The sequence below is a fragment of the Ursus arctos genome, unplaced genomic scaffold (assembly GCF_023065955.2).
Source record: "Ursus arctos isolate Adak ecotype North America unplaced genomic scaffold, UrsArc2.0 scaffold_11, whole genome shotgun sequence".
In the NCBI taxonomy this organism is placed as follows: domain Eukaryota; kingdom Metazoa; phylum Chordata; class Mammalia; order Carnivora; family Ursidae; genus Ursus; species Ursus arctos.
In genome coordinates this window covers 45526-66310 of record NW_026622775.1, presented here as the reverse complement: position 1 = coordinate 66310, position 20785 = coordinate 45526, and the positions used below count along the sequence as shown (strand labels likewise).

Genomic DNA, 20785 nt, shown 5'->3' with positions numbered 1-20785 from the left:
ACCAAAAGATTGTAGGTGGTGGGAAGGCCAGTTAAGGGATGTTATCAGGTGAGCACAGTAAGTGAGGGAATGGTTGTTACACAGATTTAAGTCTGTGCTTTTTCTTTCAGTAAGAGTTTCTTGAGATTTAGTCATTCTGTTCCTGATACAGAGGGTGACAGGCCTACCAATGGAGCTTTCCTTTATCAGCATAACTTTCACTCACCAAACAGCAACTTTTACCCAGTTGTCAGAGATTCTCCCATGTCTGCTGTTTCTTAAAATTAATCCACCCAAATAACCCTTGTGCCAAAGAGGCACATTTTACCTGGCATATTCTGCTTCCTTCACACGGATGCACTCAGTTTGCTTATGGATTCATTACTGGAAGGACATCCTGGCTTCGTTAAGTTTGTAACCACCATGAATAGAGCTGCTGTGCATAACTGCATGTTTTTGTTTGGAAATAGCTTTTCAAAGAAGTGGTCTAAATACCAGAAGTACAATTGTTGGACCTTAATGTGAGACTTATTTAGGTTTGGAGAAAATGGCCAAACTGTCTTCTGAAGGGACAGTTGCTGCCATTCCTCACCTTCCAGCAGGTGGTATTCTTGTTTCTGGAGTTCAGCATTTGGAATAGGTGTGCAGTGCTGTCTCACTGTCGTTTACACTTGTTCTTTCCTAATGATGACGTCGAGCATATTTTTGTATGCTTATTCTGTGTCTGCATATCTTCTTTGTCCAGGCATTTTCAGACCCTTGCCCATTATCAGTTCGGATGTTTGTTTCCTTATTGTTCAGTTCTGATAGTTTTTTGTATATTTTGAATACAGATCTTTTACCAGATATATGTTTTGCAAATATTTCCTCCCAGTTTGTGGCTTGTCTTTTAGTTTCTGAGCAAGGTCTTTCACAGAGCAGAAGTTCTAATTTCAGGAAGCTCATGTTATCAGTTTTTCTCTTTTGTGGATTGGCGTTTGGTGTTGTGTTAAAACTCATCACCAAACCCAAGGTCATGTAGATATTCTTTTATGTTTTCTTTTTGACAGTTTTACATTTTAAATTCATCTACAATGTTGAATGAATTTTGGTGTAAGTTGTAAAGCTTGTGCCTGCATTTCACTTAATTCCGTATGGTTTCTAATTAATTGTATCTATTTCTGGAGATGTCGGGGGTAATTGGACTCCATTTCAGTTTGAATTTTCAAAATGTAATGGATTCAGCTGGACCCCAGAACGGACAGGTGCCTCTACTGAACTGAGCGCACCGCCCCCTGCACCGCCCCCACCGCCCGCAGGGGGCGCCCGAGTCCCGCTCCGCGACTCCCATGCGGGGCATGCGCTTTCCGGGAGCTGAGGGGCGTTCCAAGTCCTCAGGACCCTCTGTGCTGACGCCCCCCCCCCCCCCCCCCCCCCCCGCTTCGGGAGGACGTGGGGCCTCATCCACGGTCAGGAGCCCGGCCTCCTCAGGACCTGCTGTGGAGGACATGGGGCCGCGTCCACGCGGACAGGACCCAGTGGAGGACGTGTTTCCGCGTCCACACCGACAGGACCCGCAGTGGAGGACGTGGGTGCGCGTCCACACCCACAGAACCCGGGTCTCCTCAGCATCCGCCTCGGGAGGAGAAGGTGAGGAGAAGCCTCCTGAGCGGGGACTGCGGAGGGCTCCGTGTTCACAGGACCCCGCGGAGGAAGGGCGCGCTGTGTAGACGGTGGGCTTTCCGTGGTTTGTGTGCAGTGCCCTGGGGTCCCTGGCGGGGCTGTGTGCGGGCTGTGGGGTCTCCCCTATCTGGGCTCGGATCCGCTGGGCTGGTCCGCGGGTCCGTGTTTACGCGCACACGGATCCGGTTCCGGGGGCTCCGCAGGCAGTCTGCAGTCAGGGAGCCTTCGGCCGTCCACCTGGCGCTCCTGCTCCCCCGGCCTTGGCCCCGCAGGGTCCTCCCCGCGTCCACACCTGGTCTGGGCTGTCGGTTCGGTGTCTGGAGGTTCGGTAGCGACGGCGCGCGCTCTGCAGACAGACGGCTGTGGGGAGAGCAGGTGTTCTCACGGCGTCGGTTCTTCCCGAGCGCAGAGTGTCTTCCGGTCTCCGCGTGCCGCCCTCGACGTCTGTCGTCGGTGTCTCCGGGTGTCCGTCTGTCGTCGGTGTCTCACGGGTGTCCGTCTGTCGTCGGTGTCTCACGGGTGTCCGTCTGTCGTCGGTGTCTCCCGGGTGTCCGGGGGACAGGGCTGACTGTCTCCCTGGACGTCTGTCGTCGGTGTCTCACGGGTGTCCGTCTGTCGTCGGTGTCTCACGGGTGTCCGTCTGTCGTCGGTGTCTCACGGGTGTCCGAGGACAGGGCTGTCCGTCTCCCTCGACGTCTGTCGTCGGTGTCTCCCAGGTGTCCGAGGACAGGGCTGACCGTCTCCCTCGACGTCTGTCGTCGGTGTCTCACGGGTGTCCGAGGGCAGGGCTGTCCGTCTCCCTCGACGTCTGTCGTCGGTGTCTCATGGGTGTCCGAGGGCAGGGCTGTCCGTCTCCCTCGTGGTCTGTCCTTGGTGTCTCCCGGGTGTCCGAGGACAGGGCTGTCCGTCTCCCTCGCTGTTCGTCGTCGGTGTCTCACGGGTGTCCGTCTGTCGTCGGTGTCTCCCGGGTGTCCGAGGACAGGGCTGTCCGTCTCCCTCGACGTCTGTCGTCGGTGTCTCACGGGTGTCCGAGGACAGGGCTGTCCGTCTCCCTCGACGTCTGTTATCGGTGTCTCCCGGGTGTCCGAGGACAGGGCTGTCCGTCTCCCTCGACGTCTGTCGTCGGTGTCTCACGGGTGTCCGAGGACAGGGCTGTCCGTCTCCCTCGACGTCTGTCGTCGGTGTCTCACGGGTGTCCGAGGACAGGGCTGACCGTCTCCCTCAACATCTGTCGTCGGTGTCTCACGGGTGTCCGAGGACAGGGCTGTCCGTCTCCCTCGACGTCTGTTGTCGGTGTCTCACGGGTGTCCGAGGACAGGGCTGACCGTCTCCCTCGACGTCTGTCGTCGGTGTCTCACGGATGTCCGAGGACAGGGCTGACCGTCTCCCTCGACGTCTGTTGTTGGTGTCTCACGGGTGTCGGAGAGCAGGGTTGTCCATCTCACTCGAGGTCTGTCGTTGGTGTCTAACGGGTGTCCGAGGACAGGGCTGTCCGAGAGCAGGGCTGTTCCCTGTTCAGTACTTCATGGAGGAGGAGGAGGAAGTTGGGTGGGTTGTTCTGGAGAAAAGCGAGGTTCGGGGTGATGGAAGGTTCTCACCCACTGTGCTGCAGGCGTGGTGACTTCTTGGAGGAGATAAAACCCGCGTCTTCCCCTTTGGGGCCTGTGACTCATGAGTCTCTGCTGTGGAGCTTCAATGTGGGGTCTGTAATTGACAGTTGTTCGTGTAATTGACACTGAGCGGTTGGCTCCCCCGCCCAGCGACCCTTCTGGCGACCCTAGTCCACTTGACTGAGCCTTCCCTTCACGCATTTTCACAGTTCTAACCAGTTTTTGGTGGAGCGTTGTGGAAAATTCGAATTCCAGATCCCGCTGCTTCTCTTGCACCCGAGACACAGGGGCCCCCGATGTCATCCTCCCATGAGTCTCTTGCTAACCTGTGGCCTCCTACACTGGCGAGTGGCCTCTCCGCAGTGGGCGAACCGGGTCTGGGAGGACTTGGCCTCCATCAGGAAGCTTGATGTGGGCTCTGCTCCTGTGACCTGGTGCTGACCTGGTTGTTTGTAAGAGTACTTGACGCTGCGGTGATTTCAAGGTGCAGTGAACCTGTCACAGCAGCACAAATACGCTTTATCTCCACACTGGGACTCCCCATCTGTCGTTTCTTTACCACATTTGCCACTTCACACGGGATACTTCAGTGCGTTTTACCCCGAACAGGGACACCATCCCGCGGAACCACCACATAGCCCTGAACGAGGAAATCATCGCAGTTTCCCTATTATAATCCAGACCACAGGTCCACTTGAACTGTTGCCACCTGCCCCGCTGTCTGAAATGTCCTGCTCCATTCGGATCCAGTTTTCTTCTTCTGCAACTGCTCCCGAGACTTTCCCGTGTTTGCACAACCCTGATGGATTTAAGGAGCGCAGATGGCTCCAATCTGGGTGGCCTTTCTGGATGGCTTATGTCGCTTGGGCTGTTTTCAGTGTCCGTCCATGTGGTGACATGCATCAGTCCTTCATTTTTTCACTGTGACTAAACATAGTAACATTTACCACTTAAAACATTTCAGGGTCACAGTTCTCTGGCCTTAGCTGAGTTCACACGGTGGTACATCATTCTCTAGAACTTTTTCTTTCTCCCCGAGGGAGACTGTATGCATGAAACACCAACTCCCTATTCCCCTTTCCTCTCAGCCCTGCAGCCACGTTCAGCTTTCTGTCTCTAGATACCTCATACAGGTGGAATCACACAGTATCTACCCTTCTGTGAAAGCCAGCATCCTGTCCTTGTTCCTGATTTCGGAGTAGAGCTGTCAATCTTCAGACTTGAGCATGGTGTTTGCTATAGATTTATTGAAAAAAAAATTACCCCTTATTCCTGTTTTCATGAGTGTTTATATCAGCAACGGACTTTGGATTTTGGTTAGAACCTTTTCTGCATCAATTAATATGACCACATGTTTTTATTTAAAAATTTATTGCGGAGTATAACATTGCTTGGTTTCACTATATTGAACAATCTTTGAGATGTTTGTGAAGAGACACTTATGATGTACAATATATTTAAGAGCTCTTGGTTTTGCAATTTTTCTGATCAGGCTTCTTACATCTATTTTAAGACAGGTGTAGGAATGTATTTGCTGATTTTGTGATGATTTCATTGGGGTTGGTATTAGTGGTTAGGATTGGTGTTACGGGTTGTTAGGGTTATGGTTGGGTTAGGGTTAGGGGTCTCCCTGTCCTCTTCTGCACAGAGCCCATTCTCCTCCAGTAACCAGAGTGATCTTTTCGACACATTACATTTGGGCCTCTCTGTGGTCTGCTCCCCTCCTGCCCATCCTCTCCAGCCTCACCCCTCCCACCACGGCCTGCCCCTCTGTGGGCCACCCAGGGGTATGATTGTCCCACATGTGCCTCAGGCCTGAGTCCAAGACTTTGCATTCACTGTGCCCTCTCCCAGGAGCACTCTTCTCTCCCCCTGCTTCATGTTTGGCTTGTTTCCCCATTGGCGGGGCCCCGAATTGCCCCCTGATGACCTGACTCATGTCTGCTGGTTGAATGTGCCTGTCCGCTATTTAAATGTAGTGCCCGCCTTCCCGATGTGAGCAATTTGCTAACCTGCCCGTGATGGGGCAGGTGTAAGGACGTAGTTTTAGTGTCTGCATAAAAAATCAGTCTCAGAGGGCTCACCAAACTTGCCTGATGATGGGGGAGCTGCTGTCCCTATGGTGGGGAGCAGGTAGTCCCCTCAAAGAGGGACCAGTCATGTGAGGTGGTTGGACAAGACTCCCAACTTCTTGTCTGGGGAGATGTAGACCTGGACCTGGAAGCTTACACCCTTGGATTCAAGGCTGGGGCCTAAGCAAGCTCCTTCTTCTTCCAGAGGTCCTCTTTCCCCTTCCCTGACCATGGGCTGGACCTGATTCCTGACCTGGGGGAGTTCGAGGGTGACCCCTCCTAGGAATACCAGGGGTTTACTGAGGACCTTGTCAGCAGGATGCCCAGTAGCCTTGAAGGGAGGACCTTACAGAGGTGGAGACAGCTCTGTGGGGGCCGGTGACATCCCACTCAAAACAAAATGGGGCTGGTGGCCGGCCCTGCTGGTTCTACTGTAGGGCATAGAAACAAGGGCTGTGCCCCAAGGTGCTCCGCTCCTGGCAGGTGGGGACAGGACCTGGGAGTTTGCCCGGGAGCTCAGCACAGGGGGAGTGTTCCTGGCTCCAGCATGCTGGAGTCCATGTGTGGCTGCATGGGCTTCCAACCTCTTAAGCCTTAGGCACCCCTTTGTAAGATGGGGTGCTGACGGCCCCCATCTCTGGGAGCAGAAGGTAGGGAGGCCCCATGGGCAGACTCACTCAGGAGAGGCCAGGAGAGTGGCTGTTGCTTAAAGCAGCCCAGGGCCTGACCCCTTGAAGAAGGTACACAGGTCTATGGCCCTCAGTTTCAGGGTCCTGCTGCCAGCCTCTGGCAGTGACCCTCCTCTCACCCTGTCCCTGTAGCTATGTGGTCTTCCTGGAGCTGGTCCTGCAGACGGCAAAGAAGCACTTCATGGTGGGACACAGGGTCACCTACTAGGTCTTCACTGACCAGCTGGCTGCTGTGCCTGTGTGCCCCTCTGTGAGGGCCGGAGGGCGGTGGTCCTTATGGTGGACACAGGGTCACCTAGTACGTCTTCACTGACCAGCTGGCTGCTGTGCCTTGTGCCCCTCTGTGAGGGCCGGAGGGCGGTGGTCCTCATGGTGGACACAGGGTCACCTAGTACGTCTTCATTGACCAGCTGGCTGCTGTGCCTTGTGCCCTTCTGTGAGGGCCGGAGGGCGGTGGTCCTCATGGTAGACACAGCGTCACCTAGTACATCTTCAGCGATCAGCCAGCTGCCGTACCCTTGTGCCCCTCCGTGAGGGCTGGTGGGTGGTGCTCCTCAATGTCCACGGTGCTTCATGGCGGACACAGTGTCACCTAGTACGTCTTCAGCAATCAGCCAGCTGCCATACTCTTGTGCCCCTCCGTGAGGGCCAGTGGGTGGTGCTCCTCAAGGTCCGCGGTGCCTCATGGCGGACACAGCGTCACCTAGTACATCTTCACTGACCAGCTGGCTGCTGTGCCTGTGTGCCCCTCTGTGAGGGCTGGAGGGCGGTGGTCCTTATGGTGGACACAGCGTCACCTAGTACGTCTTCATTGACCAGCTGGCTGCTGTGCCTTGTGCCCCTCTGTGAGGGCCGGAGGGCGGTGGTCCTCATGGTGGACACAGCGTCACCTAGTACGTCTTCAGCGATCAGCCAGCTGCCGTACCCTTGTGCCCCTCCGTGAGGGCCGGTGGGTGGTGCTCCTCAATGTCCGCGGTGCCTCATGGCGGACACAGCGTCACCTAGTACATCTTCAGCGATCAGCCAGCTGCCATACTCTTGTGCCCCTCCGTGAGGGCCAGTGGGTGGTGCTCCTCAAGGTCCGCGGTGCCTCATGGCGGACACAGCGTCACCTAGTACGTCTTCACCAACCACCAGTTGCTGGGCCTGTGTGCCTCTCCGGGAAGGCCAGAGGGTGGTGGTCCTCGAGGTCTGCGGTGCCCCGCTCTGGCAGGATGTGTCCATGCAGCACATGGCGATGATCAGCTGCTTCTGTGAGCAACGCTTCCTCCGTGAGGTGGACGACCTGGTGTGCACGGATGTGGACGTGAAGTTCCGCGTCATGTGGGTGTGGAGATCCTGTCCCCCCCTTTGTCACTTTGTACCCCAGTTTCTACTGGGTGGCCAATGAGAACTTCAGCTACGCGCGCCGGCCGCAGTCCCAGGCCCACAACCCCAGGCACCAGGGCAACTTTTACTATATGGGGGCCTTTTTGGGGGGGTCAGTGGTGGAGGTTCACTGACTGACATTGGCCTGTCACCAGGCAATGGGGGTCGACCTGGCCAATGGGATGGAGGCCATGTGGCCTGACAAGAGCCACCTGAACCACAAGCCCACCAAGCCCCGGAGGCCACATGGGACCTGAGGCTGCTGGGCTGTCCTCCCCCCACCCCGGTCATGAAGATGCTGAGATTCGGGCAGTCCCCAAGAATCACCAGGACATCCAGAACACATGAAGGGCTCGCCCCGTCTCCGTCAGGGTGGCCTCTCTGAGCGGAGCCATAAGAGCAGATTCCTTCTTCTGTCCCCTCAACTGTGGAGTCCAGCACTGCCCGCTCGGGCATGTCCAGGGCCCCTAGCTGCCCCCATGCACAGGAGGCCTGCCTGGGGCACAAGTTCCTTTCTTTGTGGTCAGTGCATTTCGATCATTTCTGGGTCATTTGCAGCTGCGAACGGCTCCAGTTTTATGTCGAATGTTTTTCTGTGTCAGTGCTGAGCAACCATCTTTAAAAAGAACAATTGAGGGAAAAGGTTTTCTCCCTGGTTCTAAACAGACATCGCCTGATGGGCTGGGAGCGGCCCTGCAGCAGCCTTGGAGCCAGAACGGGCCCTGGCTGGGTCTTCCTCCCAGTCCCTGCCCCTCGCGGCAGCCATGGGCCTTCAGGGTCAGGGGTGCGCCGAGCCACCTCTCTGACCACCAGAGGCTGTGACCGCTAGCATGGCCTCCAGGAGCATGGAGCCCTCTGGGTTATTTCTGGTTCCTGCCTTGGTTTTAAATGGCTATTTCTGTGCTGGTGTTTGTGAGATGTGGGCACTGGCTCTGTCTGGATGCATGTCCTGTTGGGATCCCTCAGTGCCCACTGGAGGGTTTGCACCTGTGGACTCTCTCTGGAACATCTGCCTGCACTTCATCTTAGCAAGCATTCACTGAGTGCCTACTGTGAGCTCGGTCACCAACAAGGGGCAGAGCGTGAGAGCGAGAACCAAGATACAGGATCCCTGCTCCAGGGCCCTCCTGGGACTCGCGATGGCCCCGTCCTCCTGACTCACTACTTTCCTATTGTGGTGTAATGGACATACGACTGATACTGTTAAGCACGTTTCAGGGTACAATTCAGTGGCAATACGTACATTCACTGCTCTGTACCCGCCACCTCCATCCATCGCCACAACTTCATTGTCATCCTAAACTGAACCTCTGCCCATGAGACCCTAACCCCCATTCCCGCTCCCCAGCCCCAGCACCCAGTGGCTCCTTCCACCTCTGTGAATTGGAGTGCTCTCCGTCCCTCACGAGTGGGGTCCTCCAGTATCTGTCCTTTAGAGACTGGCTTATTTCACGTAACACAGTGGCCTAAGGTCTGTCCCCATGAGCCTGGACCTGACCCACTTTTCCCCCAAAGGAGTGGCTCAGCCCTCTCCTGTCTAAGCTAAGCCTCCTCTACTCCCCTCTGCTCCCCTCATCTTCTTTCTCAGCCTGAAGATAATACCAACCAATCTGCAGCTTTGAAGACCTGTTCAGTCCAGATGCCGGACACACACCCCCGGGGCCTTGGGCCTCACCTACCCCATCTGTCCATGTCAGGTGCCTGCAACCCCCACCAGCCGGCCACCTGCACCTTCCACAGGTGTCCCCATCTCAGAAGAGGGAAACACCAAGTCCAGACCCTTGGAGACCTCAGTGACTTCTTGCTTACCACCAACTGTAGTGAGGTGGCTACTGGAGGGCATTCAATGTCCTAAACATTTAAAGGCATATGTGAGTCTCTGCTGCCCAGGGCAATGGGTAACAGTTGGGGCAAACAGAAACCAAGCAGATTCACTGGAAGAAAGGCTGAGTGATGAGGAGTGTTAGGGAATAGGGCCTGGAAGCTCTGACTGTCCCCACCTGACGTTCAGATGCTCCCCAGTTCCTCCTGTGCCTCTGGTGTCTTCCTGGAACCCTGACCTGGCTGTTTTCAGACAGCTCGCCCAGTGGTACCCTCACTTTATGGGGGGGGGGAGGTTTGCTGAAATCCACAGTGTGTCCTGCTGCCCCACCTGGATCACATCGTCTGGGCCATCTGAGGACCCAAGACTGTGGGTCTGTGGCCTGGAGGGATTCTGAGCAGAGCTGGTGGGATGGGAGGGCTGCAAGGCACAGAGTTTCCAGAAAGCTACAAAGCTATCTTCCTACAGTTTTTGAATCAAAGCCTTGAGATCTTTAAAATGCCAGCAGTGTTACAGCATGGGCCAGAAAAACAAATGTCCCTGTGCACCCAACACCACCTAAACTATTGGCCATTTCTTGTCACTTGAGCTGAGTACAAAGGATTGGGAGTGGGGGCTTAAGGGAGGGGTCCTGGGCCAGACTTTGTGTTTTGGGGACAAAGGCCATCCAATCTCATGCTGGGCCTGAGGCAGGGGCCTGTGTGGAGACCCCAGCTGCAGCCACTGCTGTCTGCTGATGCCCCCTCAGCCCTCCCCAGTGCACCTGCTGCTGGGGGAGCGCCTGCCCCCTCCTCCCTGTGGAGGGTTCTCTCCTGCACCAGCAGTGCCTCCCCCCTGCAAGTCACTGCCTGCCTGCAGCCGGGGAGTGTGGATATCCTGATGGCCTCCAGTCCTGGGGACAGAGCCAGTGCATGTGGGACCTGGTCTCCCAGCAGGCCTGAGCACCCAGGCCGCCACGGTGCTCGCTCTCCTTCTGCAGGCTCACTATGCCATGCCCTCCCTCAGGCCCCCTGGGCCCAAGTCCTCCTCTGCTTGGGAACCACCCTCGGCCCATTCTCTACATGCTGGGACTGGGAGTGGGTCATCTGGACCTTCTAGACTCATGCTTCGGTGCCCGTGACATGGGCACAGTCCGGCCTCACAGACTGCTCAGAGGAGACTCAGCACAAGAAGATGCAGCCCGCTGCAAGGGGAGATGCCAAGTGACCCAGAGTGAGCACACAGGCCTTGCACAAAGCACAGGGCTCGTGGGGCCCAGCACAGGATGCAGGCACCTAGCCACGGGTCACAGGAAATCCCGGTGAGGGTGGCCCTGGTGGGGAGGCCACAGAAGGGTTCCAGAAGAGGCAGGCGACAAGGAAGACAACAGGACAGAGCTTCCCAAGGAGGTCGATGGAAGAATCAGAGGATTGCAGAGGCCTTGGGAAGACTTGGAGGCCCTGGAGATGTTGGCTGAATCGCTGTCATTTGGTCAGAAAAGGTGTGTCACAAACCCCCATCAACACTGGATGATTTACTCTTCGTTGGTTCTAGGAATCAGTGCGTACCTGCCATGAGAACTCACATTGCGTTAAGTCTAGGATATACCTACTTTTCAGGACTAGATTTTTCTAGAGGAAGTGCTAAGCATGGGTCTTTCCATTCTTTTCTTTGTGCAACTGGCCTCTGTTTTCAGGAGCAGATTGTGCGCATCACCCCTGCTCACCCTGAGGTGACCCCTGTCACCTCCCACAGTGGACATGACGGTATGGGTTGGGGGGTGCTCACTGATGAAGCCCCAGTGCTCAGTACACAGCAGGGCCCCCAGATCCTCTGCTGAATGAGGGAGGGCCTGAGGGAGGATGGAAGGGGAGAGAGCAGGCTATGCACCAACGCTAATGCCCAAGGAGATGGATAATTTTACTTAAAACAAATAATAAACAGTATACAGAACATGAAAAGATAAAGTAACAGTCAATATGTACCAGAGAGAAAGAACATAGGGGGAGGGGATGAAACATTCTGGCAGGGCGTCGGGTTCGGGTGAAGGAACTAAGGGTAATTGCACAAGGAGCTCTCCCTGCAGGGCTGTGGGCTCTGGATGTGGCTCTGGGAGCCCTGCAAGAGCAGGAGTAGGGGCAGGGGTTGGGATAGGGGCAGGGACAGGAGCAGGGACAGGTGCAAGAGCAGGGACAGGAGCAAGGGGAGGGACGAGGTCAGCAGCAGTGGCAGGTGCAGGATCCAAGGCAGGAGCTGGGTCAGGGGCAAGAACAGGAGCACAGGCAGGGGCAGGGGGAAGGGGCAGCAGTTCTGGCAGGGGAGGGGGCAGGATCTGGGGCAGGAGCTGGGTCTGGGGCAGGAACCAGAGCACAGGCAGGGGCAGGGGCAGGAGCTGGGCCAGGAGCTGGGTCTGGGGCAGGAGTTGGGTACAGGGCAGGAACCAGAGCACAGGCAGGGGCAGGAGTTCTGGCAGGGGAAAGGGCAGGAGCTGGGTCCAGGGCAGGAACCAGAGCACAGGCAGGGGCAGGGGAAGGGGCAGGAGCTGGGCCAGGAGCTGGGTCTGGGGCAGGAGCTGGGTCCAGGGCAGGAACCAGAGTACAGGCAGGGGCAGGGAAAGGGGCAGCAGTTCTGGCAGGGGAAGGGGCAGGAGTAGGGGCAGGAGCTGGGTCTGGGGCAGGAGCTGGGTACAGGGCAGGAACCAGAGCACAGGCAGGGGCAGGGGAAGGGGCAGCAGTTCTGGCAGGGGAAGGGGCAGGAGTAGGGGCAGGAGCTGGGTCTGGGGCAGGAGCTGGGTACAGGGCAGGAACCAGAGCACAGGCAGGGGCAGGGGAAGGGGCAGCAGTTCTGGCAGGGGAAGGGGCAGGAGTTGGGACAGGAGCAGGGTCTGGGGCAGGAACAGGAGCACAGGCAGGGGCAGGGGAAGGGGAAGGGGCAGCAGTTCTGGCAAGGGAAGGAGCAGGAGCTGGGTCTGGGGCAGGAACTGGAGCACAGGCAGGGACAGGGAAAGGGGCAGCAGTTCTGTCAGGGGAAGGGGCAGGAGTTGAGGAAGGAGTAGGGTCTGGGGCAGGAACAGGAGCACAGGCAGGGACAGGGGAAGGGTCACTGGCTCTGGCAGGGGCAGGGGAAGGGGCAGCAGTTCTGGCAGGGGAAGGAGCAGGAGCTGGGGCAGGAACTGGGTCCAGGGCAGGAACCAGAGCACAGGCAGGGGCAGGGAAAGGGGCAGCAGTTCTGGCAGGGGAAGGGGCAGGAGCTGGGGCAGGAGCTGGGTCCTGGGCAGGAACTGGAGCACAGGCAGGGGCAGGGGAAGGGGCAGCAGTTCTGGCAGGGGAAGGGGCAGGAGTTGGGGCAGGAGCAGGGTCTGGGGCAGGATCAGGAGCACAGACAGGGGCATGGAAAGGGGCAGCAGTTCTGGCAGGGGAAGGAGCAGGAGCTGGGGCAGGAGCTGGGTCCGGGGCAGGAACCTGAGCACAGGCAGGGGCAGGGGAAGGGTCAGGGGCTCTGGCAGGGGCAGGGGTAGGGGCAGCAGTTCTGGCAAGGGAAGGGGCAGGAGCTGGGTCTGGGGCAGGAACTGGAGCACAGGCAGGGACAGGGGAAGGGTCAGCGGCTCTGGCAGGGGCATAGGAAGGGGTAGCAGTTCTGGCAGGGGAAGGGGCAGGAGTTGGGGCAGGAGCTGGGTCCAGGGCAGGAACCAGAGCACAGGCAGGGGCAGGGAAAGGGGCAGGAGCTGGGCCAGGAGCTGGGTCTGGGGCAGGAGCTGGGTACAGGGCAGGAACCAGAGCACAGGCAGGGGCAGGGGAAGGGGCAGCAGTTCTGGCAGGGGAAGGGGCAGGAGTTGGGACAGGAGCAGGGTCTGGGGCAGGAACAGGAGCACAGGCAGGGGCAGGGGAAGGGGAAGGGGCAGCAGTTCTGGCAAGGGAAGGAGCAGGAGCTGGGTCTGGGGCAGGAACTGGAGCACAGGCAGGGACAGGGAAAGGGGCAGCAGTTCTGTCAGGGGAAGGGGCAGGAGTTGAGGAAGGAGTAGGGTCTGGGGCAGGAACAGGAGCACAGGCAGGGATAGGGGAAGGGGCAGCAGTTCTGGCAGGGGAAGGGGCAGGAGCTGGGGCAGGAGCTGGGTCTGGGGCAGGAGCTGGGTCCTGGGCAGGAACTGGAGCACAGGCAGGGGCAGGGAAAGGGGCAGCAGTTCTGGCAGGGGAAGGGGCAGGAGTTGGGGCAGGAGCAGGGTCTGGGGCAGGATCAGGAGCACAGGCAGGGGCAGGGAAAGGGGCAGCAGTTCTGGCAGGGGAAGGAGCAGGAGCTGGGGCAGGAGCAGGGTCTGGGGCAGGAACCTGAGCACAGGCAGGGGCAGGGGAAGGGGCAGGAGCTGGGTCTGGGGCAGGAGCTGGGTCCTGGGCAGGAACTGGAGCACAGGCAGGGGCAGGGAAAGGGGCAGCAGTTCTGGCAGGGGAAGGGGCAGGAGTTGGGGCAGGAGCAGGGTCTGGGGCAGGATCAGGAGCACAGACAGGGGCAGGGAAAGGGGCAGCAGTTCTGGCAGGGGAAGGAGCAGGAGCTGGGGCAGGAGCTGGGTCCGGGGCAGGAACCTGAGCACAGGCAGGGGCAGGGGAAGGGTCAGCGGCTCTGGCAGGGGAAGGGGCAGGAGGTGGGGCAGGAGCTGGGTCCAGGGCAGGAACAGCAGCACACGCAGGTCCAGGGGAAGGGGCAGCAGTTCTGGCAGGGGAGGGGGCAAGAGTTGGGGCATGAGCTGGTTCTGGGGCAGTAAGGGCAGCAAAGGCAGGGAAAGGGGCAGCTGCTCTGGCAGGGGTAGAGGAAGGGGCAGGATCAGGGGCATGAGCTGGAGGGTAGGAACAGGAGCACAGGCAGAGCAAGGGGCAGGGGCAGGAGTTTCATCCTTTGCAGGATCAGGAGCACAGGCAGGGGCAGGGGCAAGAACAGGAGCACAGAGAGGGGCAGGTGTGGGGGCAGGAGCAGTGCCGGGTTCAGGGGCAGGGTCTCCAGCAGGCTCTTCCTGCAAGGCTTCAGGCTCTCCGTGGGCGGGTGCCAGGTCACGCGCTGGCTCCTGGTCTCCTGCTGAAGTTGCTGCAGGCACCACCCCTCCCTCTAGAGCGGCTGAAGAAGTTGGAGCCGGCTCTAGTTCCTCAGATGGTGGAGCAGCTGTGAGAGGAGAAAAGCTCACCCATGTGCCTGCCTCTCCATGGCCTTTGCAGAGAGAGAGCACAGCCCAGGGGCTCCCAGAGAAGCCGCAGCCAGGAAGGAACCCTCCCCGGGACGTCTCCCCGACTGCAGTCCACCCACTGGGTGCTCTGAGCCCGGTCCTTGCTCCTGGACCCACACCAGCCTCTGGGGGCTCCTCCCTGTGGGGCCAGCACTGACCCATCCCCACACACCACAAACACCCAGCCCCAGACTTCTCACCCTCGGGCTCGGCCTCTGTGGGCTCTGGCTCCTGGATCACACTCACTGAGTGAATGACTACTGGGGACAGTGGCCTGGGCGGAGTCAGAACCCTTCCCAGGAGATCCCCTGTCCCTGCTCCTGGAGAGGAGGGCGTGTCCACCAGCTTCCTCTCAGTCTCATCCACGGTCTTCTGCAAAGACAGGGACCGGTAGCCGGCCCAGAGGCATCACAGCCCTGCCCCGCCATTCCCACTGTCCTCCTACCCAGGCCCCCTGCTGCTCTCAGATCAGACACAGACCTGTGTGTGCACAGCCCTGCACCTGGGATGCAGTGACCCATCCCTGCAAGGCTCGGGATAAACCTTGGGCAGAAGGGTGCAGCCTCTGCACACCCCATCCCACCCAGCCAGGCTTGACCTGGGGTGTGAACATGACCTGCCTATTGGACATTGACCCCTCATCAGCCTGCTCCTGCTCCGGGTGACCCCACCCTACAAGACCCCTCTTACACACACACACACACACACACACACACACACACACACACACACAGAGGGAGGGGACCTGGGGCTGCCCAGTCAGATCAGAGCGCGTGGGGCTGGGCTGGCTGGCTCTGGGCCTCATGGTGTCACCTTTCGGTCCTTCCTGCCAAATGGCCAGAGGCGTCGGGGAGCCCTGACACGACATCCCCAGCGAGGGGAAGTATTTGCAGGGCACGCTTTCCTCAGCCTGCAGCCTCCGGACTTGGGGATGCAACACGCAAACATGTTCTTCGTTCGAGGATCTCCAAGGAAATGAGCTGGGCAGGGGACTGGCTCTGGAATGTGGGTGCCTGGTTACCCGGGTTCCAAATTCTGTTGGACTCTGTTGTCAGGGAAGTGAGGTCACCACTGCCTAGGGCTCCCTTGCCCAACTTCCTTCTCCCACAAGAGCCCCCAAGGGCCCCCCTCCCCCAGCTGCTCTATGCTCACCCTCCACCCCATGCCCCATCCATACAGTGACCCCCACACCGCCCACCCACAGCCCCCAGGAGGCCTGGGTGCAGCTGTTGTCCCCACTGTGAGGACGCAGAGCTGGGTTCATACCGGGCTCCTGCTCGTGACCAGGGCTATGACCCTGGGCAGACCCTGTGCCTCTCAGGGCCTCCCCAGGCTCCCCATCTGCACAGTGGGGTGTTCTGGCTTCTACTTCTAGGGACACCATCAGGGGTAGGACCTCTACATACATTCCGTACCTGCTATCACAGGAGGCTGGGGCACACACCTGGGAATGCAAGGATGAGCCAGGGGCTGGGCGGGGCATGGAACACAGCTCAGAGGGGCTGGGTCTGCTCTGGGGTCCAGGCAAAGCCACCCCTTTGTCCCAGGCCCCGTGGGAAGGTTGCAATGAATGGGTTCTGACCTTGTCCTCTCACGACACAGACTTCCAGGGGCTCCCATTAGATTTAGGCTCAGGTCCCTGGGCCTTGTCTGTGCCCATGTGCTGGGCAGTCTCCACAGTGGCTCCCGGGCATTCCCGAATCCTGGTCACACATCTCTGTGGAATCCCCTCCCCTTCAGAGTGGACGGCCCGTGTGACTGTGCTCTAAGGAACAGAATGGAGCAAAATGATGGGATCCCATTTCCAAGCTGATGGAGGAAAGTCTGTGACTTCTCCTGGTTCCCTCTCTCCTGTGTTCAGTCTCTGTCTCTGTCTCTGAGTGTCTCACAGGAGCAGGATCTGCGGGCTCCGGGGACGATGTGAGAAACCTCAGAAGTCTCCCTCGTCCCTATTTCCCTCTCCTGTCCCGGTGCTCAGTTCCTTCCTCAGGCCTCCTCACCCTGGCCAGAGCACTGACTCTGGAACCTCTTTCAAATGGGGACCCTGAGGCCGCACCAAGGAGGGTCCTGACCTTGGTCCCCCGACCAGTGGTCAGTGCTCTGCCACATTCTGCATACCCAGGTCCTCAGCCCCCCAAGCCCCCAGGCTGCCCTCTGCTCAGAAGAACCTCGAGGGAGTACAAAGCATTTTCCCAGGACTGGGAGCACAGTGGGTCAGGGATGGAGATCCAAGGCCAACAGGCTCTTCTACAAGCCTGTGGGATCCTGGGACAGCCCGTCTCTACAGCCCAATTGACAGTAGAGTAAGCTGAGCCCCCTCTGCACTAGGGGGGGGGGTGTCTCTTCCTACTTCCAGGTGCCCAGGGAGGTGATGGACACTGGACCCCGACCCTGTCCTCTCCCAGTGCCCTGGCAACCCCCCTGGGCCCTTTGGGGACCCCCTGACCATCAGCCTCGCGTGTCTCCCCTCCCCATGCTATGGATCTGGGGTATTGCCAGGAGTCCTGATGCCCCTGCCCCCATGGCCCAGCTCTCTCTGACCTCTTTCTTCTTTTTGTCACCACCTCGCTCCCAGGGTGTCCTCCCCTTCTGACCCCCAGCTGGGCAGTCAGAGTGTGTGTGTGTGTGTGTGTGTGTGTGTGTGTGTGTGTGTGTGCACATGCCTCTACCTGCCTGGGGATGCCCAAGGTCATGTCCCTGCATGGGATGGGGTGGGGAGCTATTCCCGAGGATCTGAGGGGCTCTCACCCCCAAAGCAAACCTTATGGGAGGGTTAAGGCTGGCCTAGGACTGAAGAGAAGCCCTGCTCCTTGGACTCTGCACCCCTCATTTGTCCTGGGCCAGTCCCTGACTCTCTGGACCCCAGGTTCCCAACTGTCCCTGAGGGTTGGACATGGAAATGCTTGAATGTGGCCGCTCCTCTGGGGTAGGTGGAGGACAGGTGTACCAGGCACACAGGCCTCTCCACTGAGAGGGTCAGGTGTGCACAGGGGACCTGCGCACAGCACGTGTATCATGACCCCGCCCTGTGACGGACGTGCACGAGACCCATGGCTCCACACCTGACTGGTCCCCCATGTTCCCTCACCACTGCCAAGTGCCCTGTGGCCCCAGAGTCTGCTGAGCCCCAGAACCATGCCCACCCTGGGCAGCAAGCTTCAGGGTGCAAGGCCAGGTGGGTTGGACATCTGGGGACACAAAGGTCACTGAATAGCCCCCCACCCAGCTGGCCTGGAATGCAGACTCCCTCCCAGGGTCTAGCTAAGTGCATGGCTGGGCCAGGGGACCTAAAGGCAGCAATGGAGGCTGACTCAGGGCAGGGAAAAGATCAGTCCGCCCCTTCTCCTCTCCTCATTTTGCCTAGTCTCCCTGGCAGGACCTAGAACGAGGTCCAGCCTGCCCCTGGTGGCAGCCCTGGCTAGAGTCAGAGGGGTGGTAAGGAGGCCAGGGAGGAGGGGCCCACCACCAGGATGCCTGAGTGTGAGGGTGTTGTTACTATAATGAGGGACCCCGTGGGCATTCAGGGATTTCAGCCCTTTTTAGACATGAGCAGCGTCCCCAGAACTGAGCCCCTGCCCCATCCTGTCCCCCCACGAGGCCCTGCATCCTCCCCAGCCCAGACCTTGACTGCAGCCAGTCCTCCCTCCAGCTCCAGGAAATCCAGCTGCTCAGGGGCTGCAAAATTAAGCTGGATACCTAGCAGCCCTATGGGGCCTGGTTCCGGGTCCTGGAGCCCCACAGTGAGGAGAGGTGAGGCCAGGCAGGTGTGGGGAGAGGGCAGAGTGGATTCTCCTTGAGGACCATGGCTCCCTGGTCAGCACAGACCCTGTTGCATGCTGGCCCCTAGGGCACCCATATTCCAGCTCCCGGGCAGGCTCTGGGAGGGAGACCAGAGTGTGGCTCCTGCTAGCTCAGACGTGTCTCTCTGTCCTGTAGCTACAGCCTGTCTCTCCAGCTGGACTCCCCCTCCTAGTCGACCAGCAACACCTTCAGAGCCAAGAAGAACAGGCCCTCATCAAACTCAGGGACCAGTGAGTGGCTGGGCAGGCAGGGGAGGGCTCACTCTGGGTTCAGGGAGTCTCTGGGTGGGCTAGCGGGGGCTTGGGAGGGCTGGCCTGCAGCTTCTCTGCTGAGCAGCCCTGTGACTGGAGCCATTTGCGTCCCTTCTCTGGGCCTCGCTCTCCTCCTCTGTGCAATGGGGTGATGCTGAATGATCATTCCCATGGCAGGAGCATGTGGGGTGCTGGTGATTGACCTACGCTAGGCACAGAGCCTGGATTGCAGACCACTGTGGGGGATGGTGAGCAGGGTCACCAGTGAGCACCCCTCCCCCCAAAAGCAATCTAGTCCCTCCATGCAGCCGCCAGGCCCCTGGCTGGGAGCCCAGGAGCAGTGGCAGACCACACTCCTGACACAAGGTCCATGGGTGGGTGGCTCTTCTTCGGGAGTGGGGACGCAGCGGGAGCCCTGAGAGCACGAGGCCAGCCCCTCCCTCTGAGGGAAGGAGAGCAAGGAAGACTTTCCCTGGGGTCCCCCAAGGCCACGTAGGAGGGGAGGAGGCTGTCCCCATGCCCAGACAGCCCTTCCCCAGCACCCACTTACCTAGTGGGGAGGGGAAGGCGTCCTTGCTGCACACAGTAAATCTGGACTTGAAGAGTACATGGAAATTCTGCTTCGGTTAGAACCTGAGCATTGGGGTTTGGTTCTTTCACTTGCTGGGCTGACGAGACACATACGCTCTCCAGGACTCCTCGAATGAAGAGCTCTTGCAGGATCCCGGGCGTCCTGGACCTGGGGAGGGGAGAGGGACATGTTTTCCCAAAGACAGGATGGTTTCGGGTCGTGATCCTGGGCCAGGGCCAGAGACAGCCCCTCACTGCTCCCGACTCTAAGGCTGAGGGGACCTTTCTCAGGCACAGCGATGCCCACTGAACGCGGGGACTTCAGAAAGGACAACACACCTGGACCAGGTCCTGCTCAAGTACAGTGGCTGCCTCCCCCAGCTCTGGAGGAAAAGGGACATCCTCTGCTTCTGTGGGCGGGGGTCCTCTGTCCCACTAGCAGGCACTGGACGGTTTCTAGTCTGCCTCTGAAAATGCACCAGCACTGAGTGGGCCAATCACTGTCCACACACGAACATGGACAACGTGCTAAGGAAATGCCGGAGGTGATCCTGTGTGTATGGCCTGTGGGCTGGAGGCTTCAGTGCCCTCCAGGGGCTGCGGGCCTCCTTTCCTTGGATGGGAATCCTCCTGGAGTCTTGTCTCTGCCCTCAGGACTCCCTTCCTGCTGGTTTCAGGACCAAGGGAGAGACTGTGGTGTGGCTGGGAAGGCTCCCCCCCCCCCGGCCTCCTTCCTTCCACACACATCACTGCTCCCCAGGAAGCAGGGGCTGCTGCTCCCGCCTGCCCCACACACGGCTGGTGTAAGGCACACATTCCCTCCAAGGTCCAGCCGCTCTGGCTCCATCACATACACGGTGCCCACGGCTGCCTGGCTGGGCCAGGAGTCCAGGAGAGCTCTCCTTTCCTGGGATCAGGGTTCCTATTCCTGGCCAGAGAAAGACGCCCCATCTGTCCTCTGCTGGGGAAGGTGAATTCCTGGGCCGGGTGGCCCTCAGGTTCCTGAGGACATGGCGGTCCCCACAGGTCCCCTGGAGAGAAGGGTTTTGGGCACCCCTGTCTGGGAGAACAGTGAGCAGCACCCATCCCAGGCCGCAGGTGCACCCATCACCCAGCATGCTTGTCCTCAGACTCGCCCCCGGGAGCTCTGGCTGGGTTTTTCAGTTGTATTTTCAGGAGTGTTCAGCACAGTGGTGGTGGAGATAGCAGGGAACAGAACAACACTAATGCCCAAGGAGATGGATGGCGGCTCAGTCAGTTAAGCCACTGACTCTTGATTTTGACTCTGGATGTGGTGTCATGGTCCTGGGATTGAGCCCCACATAGGGTCTGTGTTCAGTGCAGCGTGGGCTCAGGATTCTCCTTTCACCGCCTGCCTGTCCTGTCATTCTCGTGCCATGCCCTCTCTCTCTCTAAAATAAATAAACAAAATCTTTATAAAAACTGAGGAGGGCACGTGCTGTGATGAACACTGGGTATTATACATAACTAACGAATCATTGAACACTACATCAAAAACTATGTGCTATACACTAGCTAACTGCACATAATAAAATATAAAAATAGAATCATACAGAATGTACTTTTAAAAAATTGTAAGAAATTGTAACTTTAATTTTGCCATTTTAAACATTTTCAGTATAAAGTTCAGTAATGTTAAGTATATTTACACTGCTGTGAACATACCTCCAGAACGTTCCGTCTTGCAAATCTGAAATCCTGTACTCATTCTTATTTTTTTATATTTTATTTAAATTCAATTAGCCGACATCA

The 20785-nt window shown here is 58.4% G+C and overlaps 1 pseudogene; it reads left to right on the top strand.

Moving 5' to 3' along the window:
- The first annotated feature begins 1466 nt into the window (after positions 1-1466).
- LOC113250268 (histo-blood group ABO system transferase 2-like) lies at positions 1467-7728 on the top strand (annotated as a pseudogene).
- The last annotated feature ends 13057 nt before the right edge of the window (positions 7729-20785 follow it).